The 18783-nt window shown below is 36.0% G+C and overlaps 1 protein-coding gene across 9 annotated transcripts in view; it reads right to left on the bottom strand.

Moving 5' to 3' along the window:
* LOC129754978 (diuretic hormone receptor-like) overlaps window positions 1-18783 on the bottom strand; it is a 138380-nt gene that overhangs the window by 111576 nt on the left and 8021 nt on the right. The gene's annotated exons all lie outside the window — the stretch shown is intronic.

The raw sequence follows: 18783 nt of genomic DNA on the forward strand, positions 1-18783 counted from the left end.
GCAGCAAACCGGAAAACCGGAATTTCGATTTCCTCCCGATCCAGACTTCTTGGCTGTCGACAAACGTTTCCCAAACACTTTAATTACATTTGTAACGGTCGATTTGGCAACTTTTAGCGATTTCGCCAGCTTTGCGTGCGAGTAGCTCGGATTTTGATACGCTGCTCTTCTTCTTGGACGGCATTTTAACAACTGAAAAGTGAATCCCAATTTCTAAATAGGAGCAACATTCTACACACACACACACCTTCCAAATGAGGGGTGTTCAGGTTTTTAAAATGCAACATTGAAAGAAATACGTCAAGTTGATATTGACCAAATTTTGACCGTATCACCCTTTAGAAATTTGATAGATTTTCTAAATCTATAGAAAGAGAAGGAATTTTTCAAAAACTTGTTTTTTCATAAATATAATTAAATTTGATTTTTGCAATTCTTCTGTATTTCTTCTGAATAGTGTCCTACCCGGGATTTCCCGGTCGGGAATTCCCGGGAATTTGAAAAATTCGGGAATTCCCGAATCCCGGGAAACGCTTAAAAAATCCCGGGAATTCCCGAAACCAATAAATAGTGCTAAATTACTAAAAATTTACACGATCTTAATAAAAAAATGGGTCGGATTGAGCAAGGAAAATGATAGTTATAGCTTGAAGGCACAGTCTCAAATTTTTTTTTCTTAAATCTGGTTAATACATTGAATTTTATAAAAAAAATGTTTTATTCCGATAGAAAACTTAATGTAAAAGTGTAAAACGACAAAGAATCAAAAAAATCAAACAATTCCAATAATGAAAGGCTACGGAAAGAATATAAATTTTCAATTTTGCAACACTCATCATTTAGAACTTCCGTTTCGGAAACTGATACTTAACAGTAGCAAAATTATCGGCAAAGAAATGACATAATGCGAAACAAATGGATAGTAATTTGAAAATTTACGATATTTGATGAACAACCTGAAGTCTAGCTAACTAACTTCTATCGATAATGAAAAATCTTTTTCAATTATTTCATATTTTTTCAGCTAGAATCAGGCCAGTTTCTCGGATAAAGTATTTTGTTTTTGGGTCTTGAGTTTGCTTACTGAATTTTTGAGTCATTAAAATGTTTGAAATCTTTTCCAATACTACTACCTTAAATTTAAAAAAATACCATAATGATAAGGATTCCTACGCAGTAGATGGATAAGTTCTACATGTTAAAATCTTCATTTTAAATTTTCCCGGGATCCCGGGAATTCCCGGGAAAAAGACCGTCAGATTTCCCGATTCCCGGGAACGCTAAAACGGCCGGGAAATGGACACTCTACTTCTGAATCATCGTACAAAACATTAAAGAAAAATTTATAAATAATTAAAATGACATGCTTCGACAAAATTTTCGTGTTTTTCATAAAAAAATAGTAAATTATGTGTTACCTGTTTTAACCATAATAGATAACATTTTCGACTTCACGCATTTTGAAATTCAAATAAACTTGCAATTCGACATGCCCTGATATATAACACAAAGGAACAGCATTTTTGGTGCCTTTGTTTTAATTACTGAGTTTGGAAGATTTTGTCGTCCTGAATTTAAAAGATTTTTTAGATTTTATCTATCACCTTCAAGTAGGTGATATGGCGCGTGGAAATTTTAAAATTAATCAGTTTTGGGTAAAATCAATCTTTGTTAAATGATAAACTAATTAACCTACATGAAAACTAAAAGCTGGTTTAAAATCATGGAATTTAGAAAACCGAACTTGGTTAGATGTTCTTATTACAGGGATACAACGCTTTTAAAAAATGAATTAGGCAATTCTAAGAAATTTTAATAAACATGATTATAACTTTCTCTGGCATCATTCACGAAAGTATTGGAGTATTAAAAATTCAAGCGTGAGTTTTCAAAAGGACGTATGTAACATCAGACAAAATCTGAGAAAAAGGAGGGACAAAATTATGTTAATATAAATAAATGCTATTTAAAGCTGTTTGATTTAGAATCAAGTTTTATCATGGCAGCTGTAGGAAAAACAATAATGTTTTAATTATAGGTTTGAGCATACTGGATTTTTTGCTGTTTCCTAGTGAATTTGTTAAAAAAAAATATTTTACACCGTATTGTTGAGTTTTTTTTTCACATACGCCATAATGATTCGTCGTTGTGACAGTTTAATATTTACATACACCCTTTATGATTCGTCGCTTGGACAAATTGTTTTCATTATGCGTCAAATCTGTGAATCTGTGGGAATCTGTGAAACAATTTCTGCAACATTTCCCGATACATTTTGCGAGAAAACTTGAAGCGGTGAGCCGTGCTGATTGGGAGCCGCGTCAAGAGCAGGGTCTGCATTCGTTTGCGTCACAATCGTTGGAATTTGCTGTGCCTCTTGTTGATGTAATAATTCAAGCTCTGTTGCTGCGTCTAGAAAAATCTCATAAGCTTTTTTTCGGTGGTATTATTACAAAAAACATACCGAGCAGCAGCTGGAATCCAACGAAATCCATTTTATCACGTTTTAGGTGTAATTAAACTATTTGTACGCGCAATATTCAATGTAAGTAAACACGACGTATCTGCCAGGCACTTTTTTACTATTTATTTTCTTCCATACGACGGTTTGCTGCGATCCTATCTGCTGTGTGTGCGATATTATTTGTTTTGACAGATGCGTCGTTTTACCAGAAAGAGGTGTAAAGAAGAATTTCGAAAACACTGAGAAAAGATGACATAGGTCGTTTGTATATTTTTTTAGCTAACGGCATATTATTTTTTTTTTGTACAAACAGTTAATTCATACAGAAGAAAATAAAATTTACTATACCGTGCAAACAGTAACTCAATTTGTTTACTTTTGCGACATACGTCCTTTTGAAAACTCACGCTTGAATTGAATATTTTACCTCATTTAACAACTTAGTTGAAAACTGCGGAATGATTTTACTTTTGATTTTAAGAATCTCAAAAATTTCTAAAAAAAATCGTCCAAATTCTTGTTTTTTCGGAAAGTTCGGAAAGTCATTTTTCACGAAAGTTGATTATTGTGCTTTAACCTTTTTTTTTCAAAATATTTGTGATGTTCTACAGGCTTGCAAATTAGAACATATATTGATTCACTGATTTTTTTCCTATTTTCAAAAGTTATCTCGAAAACAAGAGCTGTCAAATCGGCACCCCCTAATTAATCAAAATCAGCTTTTATATTCTTTGCACCACAAAAAAATGTGAAATTTGTTGTCTTGTGTAATATAGTTGTTTTTCGAGGAGGATCGATCTTCTGGAAAAGATCGATCTCCAAGATCAATCTTCGAGATCGATTCAGATGGACGATTGTTGAATCCATCCACCTAAAGAATCGGAGCTTGACGATCGATCTCTGATATATCAATCTTTTCCATTTTTAACAAGGAAGAGCTACTTTTTGGAAAAAATGCAATAATACAAAAAGGTTCAAAGATGTTACAAACAAAACAAAGCTTCCAAAAGCTATGATTCAGGTGTTCAATACAAAAAAACTATGCAGGCAAATGTTCCACAAAAGCAAATCTAACTTCGGTCTCCTAGACTCCTATCAGATCGCGTTATTAAAAACAAGGACTAAAAGTATCCGGGATTTTTCAAAGCAATAGAATTAATAAAAAAAATCGAAAATTTTAGTTGCAACGATACAATTTTTACAATATTATGCCAATAATGTCAATATTCATAAAAATCACAATTTTGACAATTTTGACAATTTTTAAAATTTTTGAAATTTTGTAAATTTTGATAAATCTGACAATTTTGACAATTTTACAATTTTTACAATATTAACCATTTTTACAATTTAACAATAACGAAGATTTTGACATTTTTTTAAATTTTCACAGTTTCGACAACTTTGACAATTTTGACAATTTTGACAATTTTGACAATTTTGATAATTTTAACAATTTTGACCATTTTGACAATCCGTTCGGCACATGTGCTCACTCACATGGCGGTCGAACCATCCATAATTAACTGTATCGAAAAATGTAGTGCCTTCTCTATTGGGTTCTACTTCTTCAATACAGTTAATTGATGCGGGACAAAGAATTTAGCATGTGGTCAAGCTTCTATTTCAAATGCTCTTCGCTCTTTTCACCACCTTAGAATTTTCTTCTGATCTTCTATCCGTCTTTCATTTCAACTCTTTAACCCTCACCGATAAAGCCGCAAATTCATTTCATAAAACAAATTCACGGTGATTTCTCCTCTTAAAATAATAACAATTTATACTTTTATGCAATATTTACAATTTTTACAACTTTTAAAATTGTTCAATTCTTACAAATTATTCAATTTTTACAATTTATACCATTTTGAAAATTTATAAAATGTTGACAATTTTGACAATTTTGACAATTTTGTCAATTTTGACAATTTTGACAATTTTGACAATTTTGACAGTTTTGACAATTTTGACAATTTTTATAAATTTTGTCAATTTTGACAATTTTGAAATCGAAGATCATGACCACAAAAATTGTAAGTCAATTGTAATTCAATCAATGAATCCTCGAAATTGGTTCAGTCACTGTGGAAAGTTGATGTTATTTGGCATCTTTAGATTTTCAAAATATGTACGAACAAAGAATTTATGACGAATTTGCAGAGATAGCTGTTTTTTTAACCATGAACTTCAAATTCTTAAATCCAGCTAATTGAATTTCCACATTGACCTTAAAAGCGTGGCAGCTAACTTAGCAACAAAAAGTCAATGTTTTCGCAACATCTTCTCGCCAAGCGTTCCTTCTCTCAGCCGAAAATTTGAAAATCACTCCCAAAGATAACAAACTTCCAGTATCAAACCATGAATTTCTTCCTGCCTCGGAACGAAAAAAAAGTCAACAAAAACAAAATCCAAACATTCGCCCAGCTCAGAGCAAGAAAACAGCAGCAATTTTCGATCCGACCTTGGCCAGTTGGTTGGCTCGAAGCTGCTGAGGAGAGTTTAATTCGGAAAAGCGGAAGAAAATACTTCCGAGGCAACTTCCCATCTGGACCGAAACCGTTCTTTTTCACCGGACGAAAGAACGGACGGATGTTCTTAGTTGATTCTGTTGAAGCTGCCAGCCAGATTCTCGGATGAAGCACTTGACTTTTGATTTGCATCGGGACCGGCGGCGGGTGTTTTGTTTAGGTATATGTTTTGTATTTATTTTTCTCCTTATTTGATTCTCAGCTAACCACAATTCGACGACGATCATGCTCCCGAGTTTTCCCAAGTGATGATTGACCTATGCATTTGTGGGAAACGGATTGTGGAAAACGCTAATGGTAAGCGTAGAAAAATAGAAAAGAGCAAAAATTGATGACAAAATAACTTCTGGTTCATTGGAACGTTTCAAGGATGCTGAATTAACCTATTTTCAATTGATTCTGTCGTAGGAGTTAATATTTATGTTTTTCATTTAAGTTTCAAGTGTATCTAGGATTTTTTTTTTCAAAAAACTAGGCTAACTTTTTTAAAAGTTTTGGATTTTGGACGGTTTTCCGATACCAGCCTGTGGTGGTTAGTTTAAAAAAAAACTATTTTGTTTTTGACGGTCGCCATAGAAGTGCAAAATTCATCGTGGACAAAAGTCTTCAGTATTTACTTAAAGTTAAGACGAATCTTCTTATTCTATGGCGACCGTTAAAAACTGGGGAAATTTCGCAAAAAAAACTGTTACTTTTCCTTTCTTTGGTTACTTTTTTAGTCAAATGATTGTAACGATATCTCACGAGTATTGATGATATACACAAACTCATTTCCACGTGTTTTTCCATCACCCACTGTTAATTAATCTTTCTCGCCAAAATCGAATAAACCAGCAGCATCCAACCGAAATGCTATTCAAACAAGGCCCAAGAAAAAAAAAATCGCTGTAATCTCCACACGACGCAGAGATACACGCGTGAAATTTATCATCTCCTGGAACGATAGAAAAAAAAGTATAATCAACGAGATATGTATGAAACACAGGCGAGAAAAAAAAACTCCGGCAGCGCAAAAGCAGCTTATCGCATCCGAAATGCAAACGTAAATATTTACATCTCCAGAAACAAAGATATTTCGACTTGGTTTTTATTTTTCCCGAAATCTGCCCCATTCTCACTGTTTGACTACAACAACGTACTGCTTGGCCGGTTGATTACGGGCTCATTTTCGTGCGGTTATTGCGTGCTTCTTTTTTGAGGTTGGAATTAAATTTCGTACTTTAGATCATCGTCCGGAAACCGTTTCTAAAAATTATTATTAATGAGTTTTCGACTCGATTAGACAGAATTTTTTTTTCTCTAAATCATTAATGGTAACAGAAATTTCATCATTGATTTTTAAATCAGGCAATATTTGTGGACGCCACCTTTTGAAATTGTTACTCGAGATTAAAGAGGTAAAAGAAAACTGAAACGCACTGCCAAGAGCTAATCTTAATATGTGTGTATGTTTTCCATTTGCCCGGTGAATAAAGAGATAAAAGATATTTCCTAAAACGCAACGAAGCGTAAAAATGATCGAAATACAAGCCAACTCGCCTCAAAATTTGATAACTGCGATAAAGAAAATCAAAAGTTGTTGTTGAGAAAATCGAAACAGAAGCCCTCTATGGGAGCAACGGATTCTGAATAAAACATCTTACAGACTAGAGAAAACAAAATGAATTTTTCATTCTATCAACTTTTTTACAATTCGGAATAACTTTTAAATAACGAATGTATCAAAAGTGTCGAAATTTTCAAAATTGTCAAAATTTTCTAACCCTCCAAAATTGTCAAAAATTCTCTAAAATGTAAAAATTGACAAAATTGTCAAAATTGTCAAAATTGTCAAAATTGTCAAAATTGTCAAAATTGTCAAAATTGTCAAAATTGTCAAAATTGTCAAAATTGTCAAAATTGTCAAAATGGTCAAAATTGTCAAAATTGTCAAAATTGTCAAAATTGTCAAAATTGTCAAAATTGGCAAAATTGGCAAAATTGTCAAAATTGGCAAAATTGGCAAAATTGTCAAAATTGTCAAAATTGTCAAAATTGTCAAAATTGTCAAAATTGTCAAAATTGTCAAAATTGTCAAAATTGTCAAAATTGTCAAAATTGTCAAAATTGTCAAAATTGTCAAAATTGTCAAAATTGTCAAAATTGTCAAAATTGTCAAAATTGTCAAAATTGTCAAAATTGTCAAAATTGTCAATATTGTCAAAATTGTCAAAATTGTCAAAATTGTCAAAATTATCAAAATTGTCAAAATTGTCAAAATTGTCAAAATTGTCAAAATTGTCAAAATTGTCAAAATTGTCAAATTTGTCAAAATTGTCAAAATTGTCAAAATTGTCAAAATTGTCAAAATTGTCATAATTGTCAAAATTTTCAGAATTGTCAAAATTGTCAAAATTGTCAAAATTTTCAGAATTGTCAAAATTGTCAAAATTTTCAGAATTGTCAATATTGTCAAAATTGTCAAAATTTGACAAAATTATCAAAATTGTCAAAATTGTCAAAATTTTCCAAAAAAAATCAAAAATGGTTAAAAAATTGTTGAGTTTTGTATCTTTTTAAATTTTTCTTTTGGAAATTCTAGAAAATCAATTTTATTTATTATTCAGACTTGTATTAAATGTTTTTTTTTTTAAATCTCAAATGCAATTTATAATCCTTTTGTCTTCAGTAAGTCTACAATGTCAGCAAGAGCAAGTAATTTTAGCATAACCAAATTAACTGTCGAGAATTCCAATTGTGGATTGATTGCTTTTCGTCCTGTCATCTGTCCTGTCACTTACCCACGACGCTATTTCATTGGGATGTAAAAGGCAAATCGCGGAAGCAGGATTTGTTGCCATTTGGTGCGGCGGCGGCGGCGGCTGGTGCTGAATAAATAAGCGTAATCAGCAAGCCCGATGACGATGACGCCTTCTGATGGACGCCGCCGCCGTACACGTTCGATTTGAGTTGAGGCGGAAAACAAATCATAAACAATGTTGCCCAGGATTTTGTCTCGATAGTGGATGGCTTAGTGGTTATTCGATCAGCTTGGTCTTCCGACTGAAAAAAAATTCTAGCAATAGGTCGTTCCAAATCAGGAAAACAACGTAATCAAAAGTTTCCCCCCTTTTCGAGTTGCCTACCGGTGATTGTGTTGTTTTGCCCTGGCAATTTCAGGGGTTTACTATTTATGAGATAAAGAGGAAATTGTGCGTTACTAGTCATCTAGGCGGGATGGCGTAGGTGGACTAAATCACATCACTAGATACTTATTTCCGTCTTACGGAACGATTCCATTAGCATAAATTAATTTTGTGTCATGTCTTCTAAGATATGGTTTTTTTTTTTTGAATATCTGACAATTTGTGCCGGAAGTCTTAAAATTTGGCAAAAAATCATGCATGACTTACGAACCAAAACGAAGCTGTTAAAGCTTCTAACCCTGATAAATTCAATAATGACCTCAAACCGACCAAAGCCTTTGTCAGTTGCTATTGTTGGTAATAGCATTTTTACAACTTACATGTGCAGCAATGGAAGTTAGCAAGAAACATGTTACCGGGCGTGCTTTTATGCCATGTATTGTAGCCCATGTTATCGGTAGAGGCTTAGGCAGACAAATGTCTCAGCGTGCAAGAATGCGCAAGAAACTGCATACCCACTGTAAGAAAGTTGTGTTGAACTTATCAGTTGATTATTGTTTCAGCACGCGTTTTAATAATTTACCATTTCAATCGAAGTCTTTTCAAGACACTATTTCTTAACAAAAAAAAACTTTATGTGGACGCTGTAAAATTGTTATTACATCCTTAACCAGTATCTATAAAATGGGAAAATAATCTGTCCTAAGGTACATACAGAATATTATGAAGATGCAACAACGTCCCCAGCTTCGAAGATGACCAAGCTCTAGCAAGTTGGCAAGAATGTCATTCCAAACGCTCCAAGACTTAGTAGGAAGGATGTTTATATTTCTTCCGTTCCAGGGCTCGGGACCAGATGTGACATGGTGGAGAGCCAAAAGTGGTAAACACCCTGAATGGCTGATAGTCATGTTCCGTTTCTGGACTGAGCTCGGGAATCATCCTCAATTTTGCTGTTGTGGGTGATTCTGACTTTGTCGAGAACGACATACACACATGAGGAGAAGGCAATGAGCTTAGAGTGTAAACAGTTTAGTTGGAGCTTCTCGATCCCCGGAGACGTCAATATATTGACCAGGACAAGGTTTACACGTGCCAATTTAACGATTTGGGATAAGTTTATGGTATCCTTGAATAAGGTTACTTAGGGAGAGGTTTGAACGACGACGGTGGAGTAACTTGAAAGGATATTTGTCTCACTCGGTTGATAGAATAAGTAGTATCTAAGCCATAGTTGTCGAGGACAAGTCAAAGGGGAGAATGACAAATTACAAACACAACACAACAAAACAAAAAATATTTTTTCAGATTATTCAAAATTTTCAGAATTTACAGATGTAAAGCTCATAACTCCATCATTCGAGAATGCATTTGATCATCACTAACAACGAAGCGGTGAAATCTGACGAAATCTTCCAAGGTACTCTTCACCCAACTTAAAGTGAACTTTTAATGCTCTGTTTACCTTCCAAAGCTGTTTGGGTCAATACGTATCACAATCCTTATTTCACTACACTGTAACTCTTAGATATTTCAAAAACCAAATATATCCACATATATCTCAGCCAATTCCAGCTTATTCACAACAATCAACAGCAGAAGCCTTAAAAACTGCGCTTCCTAAGCCAATTCCGCTTTATCCACTTAAAGCTCATATCAAAACAAACGATCAGCTGCGCTTCCTTAGCAAATTTCGTCATTTCCACCGGAAGGTCAAATCATAACAAACAATCAGAAGCAGCAGCCTTAAACATCTGCACAATTCCCGTCTTTTCCCACCAGAAGGTCAAATCAAAACAAACAATCAACAGCAGCAGCATTAAAATCTGCGCTTGCTAAGCTTTTTCCAACGGATGGCCAAATCACAACAAAAAATCAACAAACCAATTTTGACTATTCCACCAAGAGATCAAATCATAACAAACAATCAGCAGCAGAGGCCTTGAAATCTGCGCATCCTAAGCCAATTCCGTATTTATCCACCGGAAGGACAAATCAAAACAAACAATCAGTAGTAGCTTTTAAAATCTGCGATTCTTAAGCCTAGTCCACACTAGGCAACATGAACTGCGATTTTTGTTATGAGACGAACTTTGTTGTCTGTTGTTGTTGTTGGAAACCTGAGACGATCTCAGTGTCTCCCGAAGAAAATGGGAGACGCTGAGACCGTCTCGAGACGAACCGTCTCCTAGTGTGGACTAGGCTTTAGGGGCTGTTCACTAATTACGTAAGCACATAGGGGGGGTGGGGGGTTTCACATTTGCTTACGATTTCTTACTAGGGGGGTAGGGGGGGTTTCCAAAAATCTTACGTAAGAAATGTTACATTAAAAATTCATCACAGCCATAGCCATTCGCAACCATATTGCTCAGGTTTTTTTTACTCACTATCTTTTTGTTGGTAAATTTTGATGTAATGTTATTTATCTTTTAATGTCTATGAATTCCTAAAAAAATCCTAAAACTTTATCGCTTACCACTGAATGAGTCTATGCTTTTAGATTAGTTGACAACATGATTGTAGTTAAATATTTTGTCCCAATTCTAGAAGTATAGAATGAAATTTTTTTTTAAGATTTTTATGATTTTCAGGTAGAAAACATAACAATTTTTGATGGAACCTTGTGCTAACCTGATCACTCTTTTTTAAATCGGAAATTCGATTTTATATTGTTTATTCGATTTTGGAAATTTATTGAAAATTATTGTAACTCCAAACATGCTACGTCTTGAATAATGTTTTCTTTAACCGTTTATGACATTTCATCTGTTTTTTTTTTTGTATAGATTGTGCTTTTCAAATACAGTTTTTAATTTTTTTTTCCAAAAGTGCTTTGCTTTGAAGCATGTATGTCACATTTTTAATATTTTCAGGCTATTTTTGAAAAAACGTGTCAATTTCTCAAAGAATAAAAAACGTAAGATCTTACTAGGGGGGGAGGGGGGGTTTTGAAAAATCTTACTTTGTCTTACCAGGGGGGGAGGGGGGGTTGAAAATTTCCAAAATCGTGCTTACGTAATTAGTGAACGGCCCCTTAGGCTTTTTTCAATCACAACAAACAATCAGCAGCAGCCAGCATCCTGAAAAATCTGCGCTTTCTAAGAAAACTCTGTCTTTTCGATCGGAAGATCAAATCATAACAAACAATCAGCAGCAGCACCATAAAAACTGCACTTCCTAGTCCAAATCCATCTTTCTCCACTGGAATACCAAATCACAACAAACAATCAGCAGAAGCTGCCTTAAAATCTGCGCTTCCTAAGCTAATTTCGCTTTATCCACTTGAAGCTCAAATCAAAACAAACGATCAGCAGCAGCCTTAAAATCTTCGCTTCCTAAGCCGATCAATCTTTTTTCCACTGGATGGCCAAATCAAAACAAACAATCAGAAGAAGCTGCCTTGAAAATCTGCGGTTCCTAAGCCAATTTAATTTTATCCACTTGAATCTCAACTCAAAACAAACAATCAGCAGCAGCCAAAAAATCTGCGCTTTCTATAAGCCAATCCATCTTTCTCCACTTGAAGGCCACACAAAACAAACAATCAGCAGAAGCTGCCATAAAAATCTGCACTTCCTAAGCAAATTCCGTCTTTTCCACGGGAATATCAAATCATAACAAACAATCTTAAAATCTGCGCTTCCTTAGCCAATTCCTTCTTTTCCACCGGAAGGCCAAATCAAAACAAACAATCAGCAGCAGCCTTTAAAATCTACGATTCCTAAGCCTATTCCTTCTTTTTCTACCGGAAGATCAAATCAAAACAAACAATCAGCAGAAGGAGCCTTGAAATCAGCGCTTCCTAAGCAAATTCCGTCTTTTTTGACCGGAAGGCCAAATCACAACAAACAATCAGCAGCAGCAGCCTTAAACATCGGCGCTTCATAAGCCAATTCCGTCATTATCCACCGGAAGGAAAAATCAAAACAAACAATCAGCAGCAACAGCCTTAAAATCTGCGCTTTCTAAGCCAATTCCTTCTTTATCCACTGGAAGGCTAAATCACAACAAAAAATCAGCAGCCTTTATAATCTGCGCTTCCTAAGCCAATCCGTCTTGTTCCGGGAGCCAAATCATAAACAATTTGGTTAATAGCAGCAGTCTTTGAAGGACATAATTATCCTCATTTAATTCAAATCCCGTAATCTGATCAATGCTCCAACATCTCTTCTCAACAAATATCACCGATTTTCATGAGTGCTATCAGATGAGCGCGAGAAATATGAGCGGAATTAAAAAGCACCGAAACGCCATATCGCCTTCTCAATCTCAACAGAACTTCCCGCCCAACACGCCCAAATAAAATATTAAAGAGAAGAACTGATTTCGCCGCTTGTCTTATCTAATATTCCCACGACCGAAATCGAATCCTACAATCAATCACAACAAAAAGCAAACACGGAGCTCGGTGACGCATGCAAATGTGTAACGTGAGAGTCCGCGCGTCGGATCTTATCGCAATCCAAATGGAATCGGAATCATCAGCCATTGCATTGGGGTATTACTTTGTACGATTCAAAATGAAGGTAGGTACCAAATTTTCGAAAGCCAGACCTTTGACACCCTCCTGGCAGCAGGAAAGCTGGCAAAAGCGGAGCAATCATTCCCACAGCATTTATTACATTTATCACGGATCAGCTGTTTATGGTTTTCCTGTTAAAAGCATAGGGACATTCAAATTGAACCAAAAGGGGAGAAGGTTCAATTTTCGTTTAAAACAATATTTGAAGATTTGGATATCATTTTTTTTCATTTTAGAGCCAGTGTTTTTGGAAATTTGCTCAAAGTTGACTTTAAAATTTGATTGTAGTCCGAAAACGGAACTCATACCCTATTCCCACTTGAGTAGCTCTCGGAAAGTGCATATCAACGATTCGCGATGCCATTTGATTCGATTGTGATCCCGTGCCGTACGGTCCTACTTGTTGGCGATGAGCAGCGAAAAGTGTGCTTTACGGCTTAATATCTCCCTGGCCATTACGCGGAGATGTGCGAATTGTACCTAATGGTAATGGCGATAATAATCAAAGCCATAATAAAACTCTGTTGAGATAGCATTACATAAAAATTTGTTTCGATTCGAATCTAAAAGCATTCCATCATCGATTTCCGTCTCTCTGTCTAGGGATGCTGCCTCATGAGCTGATGGAATCTCAATATTCTAGCCGTTTAGGTAATTCTCGGCACCGATTGAGGCAACCTAATCGAACAGGGAAAAACGACCAATATTTCAAAGGAACGGCAACGAGATCGTATTCAATAACAAATCAATACTAATCAATAAGCGAGACGAGTGTTTGCTGATAGGTTGCGGGATAAGTTAATTCACTTTTTCAAAGCACCGCGTACCAGCTATACAGTATGACCCATAAAAAAAATGCGAAAATATGTCATCATGTGTTCACTTTCGTTCTCTCCAGGCGATATCTGAATTATCGGGAGCACACCTTCGCAATATAAGCCGATTGACATTGAAGCCCACGCCTCAGAGATGGAAGCCTTCAGAGAATCTAAACCTGGGTGAGATAATCCACAGGCTTTTGCTTGAACATATGTACATGCTAATGACGTAAGAAACCGAAACTGGGTTACGATCTACTGCACAAACAGCGGGTGTTCTACAGGGTTCCATACTCGGATCTGTGCTTTGAAATGCATTGTATGATGAGGTGTTAACGCTGAAACTACCAGCAGGTGTGCAGATAGTCGGATTTGCTGACGATATCGTGCTCATGATCACCGGCGAAACAATCGAGGAGGTAGAAGACCTTGGTATCCGTAGAAAGGGTTGGCATCTGGATGGAGGGAGATAAGCTTCAGATAGCTAACCATAAAACCGAAGTTTTGCTCGTGACGAACAAAAGAGTTGTGCCACACATGGAGATTACTGTTGGAGGACACACGGCATCTTCGAAACAGCACCTGAATTAATTACCTTAGAGTAATGCTTGACAATCGCTCAAGTTTTGGTGCGCATGTCAAATACTGTTGTGAAAGTGCATCGAAAGTCATCGATTCATTGGCCTGGATTATGCCGAACTGCGACGGTCCAAAGAGTAGCAAGAGACGTCTCCTTGCTAGCGTAGCACTGTCGAAACTTCGATACGGAGGAACGACCTGGACTTCCGCCATGATTCCTATCGACACTACTCAGGCGGAGGATATGGAGTGTTATGAAGCTAGAGCTGTTAGAGGAGTGCGTAAAGTTTCACGAGCAGCGTCAATGCTCTAGTGGCAGGAGCAATGGGACGCATCGAACAACGCAAGCTGGACGCATAGGCAAATACCGCGAGTTTCAGACTAGGTTTATCGGAAGTATGGAGAGGTCAACTTCTACCTGACGCAGTTCCTTTCGGGTCATGGGTTATTTAAGCAATACCTTCATCGGTTTAAGCTGCTATCTTCATGCTAGGTTCATTTCAAGGCGTCAACAAGTTTAAAATTTGAACGCTGAAAATTTTGTTAGTGAAATGTGGCGCGACGAACAGTCGTGACGTACTATATTCGACGAAATCTTGCGAATCATGCGCAATCTAATAAGAATCAGAAAAGATGATGAACGGAGAGAGCGAGATACAAGCTAATGGAAGGTCTTGTGCCTTGTAAATATGACACCACAATTCAAAAGCAACGCGATCTTAGGGCGCGGTATAACTATCATCTGGGCTCAGCTGGGTAGTTTCTCAATCGGCTATGCCTTAGTGGCTAGAAATTCTACGGGAGTAGATGCTGTGACGGGGTCTCGGTGTCTTCTGAACCAGCCTGTAGTTGACGAAGGGGAAAAAGGAAAAAGAGGTAAAGGATAAGGATAAAAAGGGTATATGAGAAAGAAGATAAAGGAGAAACACCAAGAATGAGAAAGAGGAAAATGAAAAGGGTGAGATGAATAAGTGCATGAGTCCAGTCTACCCCTTGATGTAGTATCTATCATAGGGTGAAACCAAGGGGCATCTTGTTTTTCTCCTCCAGCCAGCCAGGTTTGGATCCATTTTGAGCTTTGGCATGGGGCTGCATCTTGTTGAAAAACATCATTTTCGGGTTCATTCAGCTTTTAGGAAAACAAGATGCATCTTCAATCCATTCGAAGTAACCACTCCAAATTGCATGGCTCTGTAACTCGCGGTTGCTCAGCGGGTGGGTGGCTTGTTTTTATTTTGGATTAGTGGGAGGGGGGGACGGAACTCAGGGTCGTTATTGAATTTTTCAACACGGACTTTTCCCTCTTGAGTTGAACGAAAACAGTGATGTCCAAATGGGGGAATCAAGCTAAATGTTAAGTCGCGGGTGGTACCTCGTATGCTACCAACCGTTGTTAGATGTGTACATATATGGAATCTAATCTAATTGAAGACCAAAATGCCAGAAAACTTCAGAGGGTTGTTTTTAGAGAACGATGGAATATGGTAGAAAGATCAAAATATGGGTATAAATTAATCTTGGTAAAAAACTAATACAGGGGGGCTTGGTTTTACGAACTTTAAGTGGAACATTTATTGGCTGCACAGAGCCTAAACTCGACGTCACAATTCAATTTTTACGATTAGGGTTAAGGTCTATACCATGGGTGGCCAAACCACGGCCCGCGACCAACTTTTTATGGCCCGCGAAGCTCATTTTGGAAAAGCCGTGTTCTATAAACTGAACGTTTTTTTTTTCATATTCTTCATATCATTTGGATAAATATTTTTGCATCAACACTATAGTTAAATTCAAAACAAAGATCTGAAAATTTCTTTGAAATGATATATAAGCCAAAGGAATAAGAGAGTATAAAAAACTTACTACGAAGAAAACACGCTTTTAAATTGTTGTGTTTTTTAATTTTCCATAAATTTTTCGAACATTTGCAATTTTCTTTCGAACTAAAAGTGTCCGAATATAATTTTAAACAGTCTAAAAAATAAATCACCAAATATAATTTGAAATATGAAAAATCATTTGACATTAGTTACTCCAAATCGATAATTTTTGCACTTATACCTCCTTGGCTCTAAGGACCAAGGTTGCCAAAAAAAATTCTGTGTTTTTGAGAAAAATAATTCTGATTTTCTGTGATTTTACCCAAAAATTGTGTGATGAATTTCTGTGATGTTATTTCTTTGAATTTCATAGAAAATCCGTGATAAATTAAGTCTTTTTCACATTTTAGTAGGGCAAAATCAATTACCATTACCAATCTCATCATGTTTTTCTGATTCAAAGTAAGAAATCCAAATTTGATGCTGTCCAAAAAAATTATAATTTCGGAAATATATTCAAAATTAAAAAATTCTGTGAAATCTGTGTGTCAAAATTCTGTGTTCTGTGACACAGATTCTGTGATGAAAATTTGCTCAAAATTCTGTGAAATTACAGATTTTTCTGTGATTTCGGCAACCTTGCTAAGGACCTCATATAATTTTACAAAAAATTACCGTCACTGAAAATAAAAACAATAACAAATTCAATTTTCAAATTATCAAAATTGTATGGTATTTCACACATTATCTCTAAATTCCATCACACATATTCAATGTTTTCCGATTGGGGTTTGGTGTCTACATATCATTGGTATGAAGAGCGTTCAAGCCGACTCTAGTTTTAACATTGAGGAGTTTGGCTGGCCTCAGAAAGATTGTAAAACCCTAACAATATCCTTTGAAAAAAATTTTTTAAACCACCAAGTCATATAAACATCATTATTGAAATTATACCTACTCTCACAACAACTTCAACAATTCGTAACTTTAATTCTATTACAAAACCTTCGTTCATCCATGAAACTTTAATAACTTTTACAAATTAGGTGTGACATATCGAAAATATGCTCTGTATTTTTTTACAATATGTAATTTTTGCTCAGCTTTCCTGAAAAGGGTATATTTTTGTTATTAATATATTTATGTTGGAAAAGTTCTTTGTATTTGTGTTCATAAATAATTAGAAACTAGACAGATTTTACTGTTGGGTAGTAAAATAAACCAGAACCGGTTCAGTACTGACAAATCTCTCAGAAGAACGACTTTTCAAGTAAATTTTTTACCTAAATAAGGTGCAATGATTATAAAACAATAAAATTCGTTTTCATCCTGTTTAAAGAAGGCTTTCTTAAAAAAAAATTGTCAATTCGAGATACTGGAAAATTTCTAAAAAGTTGTATTGAGTTGATGGAAAATACGCGGTCTTTTTTTTTAATTTGGAGACCACAAAATTGACTTACTGTAGTCACGCAATTTTTAAATTTCTGGGATGAATAAACCGAGGAGGTTTTAGATCTTGGAAACATACATAAGTTGGGAGGTATGAATAATATCGTATTGCATAATATTTCTAAAATTTTTCAAATGGAGCAAAATTTGTAAAACTATTACCGTATTTTTTTTCACCTGGAGGCAAACTAGAGGCAACCTAGGTTCGCTTTAACTGCTGTCATCGTGCTCATTTATTGCTCGAGAGGCAACCTAGGTTCGCTCGAAAAAGGGACGGAGTCGCCCTGAGAAAAAAGTCAGTTTTGCGAGAAGTTCACCAATACTCTCAACGTTGTTGTCAAAACATTAAACAGCTGTTTATGGCTGAAAACAAAACAGTTGAAATAATGAACGGGCAAATGATTATTGCCGCGATTTTGAACCTCTCAGCCAAGCAAAATCGTACTATCTGCAGTCCAGTGCAATCCGGACACGAAAAACGGCAATCCGGATGTGAAGAACCGAATGAAGAAATCCAGAAGGGAGAACAAAATGACAGCTGCATGTAAACATTGCGTTCGTTCTCACGCACACCTACGTATGGAATAACTCGAAACCCGAAACTCGCTTTTTTATTCTGACGGTTCCAGAGCCAAATCTGGAATCAAAAAAAAATACGCCATATGCAAGTAAAAAAAATTACTTATTAAGATGAATCTATACTCGATGTGACCTATGCAAATGTTTTTTTCCATAGCGTTTTCCAAAATATGTTTTTTTATACACCATAATAATTTGTTTTTGTGGCCCGCCAGCCAATCTCATTTCTAAAATTTGACCCGCGTGTTGAAAATGTTGACCACCCATGGTCTACACATTCTGGTTCGGGAAACTGGATCCTCCGACTGGCAGCTCCAGAAGATTCACACCCAACTCGGCGTCCCGAATGGTGCTGGAATCAATTCGATAATGATGATGTGGGATGGCGGACCTTTTAGAGGTTATGTCCACCAGCGACATGCAATTTTCTGTTCACGGAAAGCGGATTCGGTTTCGTCTTAAACCGCCACCCGTTGAGGATGCTTCTGAGATTGAGGTCCTCTGGACCTGACCTGATGCATTAACGGTCAAAATTTGGTCAATATCAACTTGACGTATTTCTTTCAATTTTGCATTTAAAAAACCTGAACACCCCTCATTTTGAAAGTGTGTGTGTGTAGAATGTTGCTCCTATTTTGATTTTGGAATTCACTCTTCAGTTGTCGAAATGCCGTCCAAGGAAGAAGGGCAGCGTATCACAATTTTGCTCGCGCATCGCGAAAATCCGAGCTACTCGCACGTAAAGCTGGAAAAATCGCTAAAAGTTGCCAAATCAATCGTTACAAATGTAATTAAAGTGTTTATGGAACGTTTGTCGACAGCCAGGAAGTCTGGATCGGTGAGAAATCGAAAACCGGAAGCCGCTGAGACGACAAAGAGAGTTGCTGGTAGTTTCAAGC

Source organism: Uranotaenia lowii, chromosome 3, assembly GCF_029784155.1.
Source record: "Uranotaenia lowii strain MFRU-FL chromosome 3, ASM2978415v1, whole genome shotgun sequence".
NCBI lineage: Eukaryota > Metazoa > Arthropoda > Insecta > Diptera > Culicidae > Uranotaenia > Uranotaenia lowii.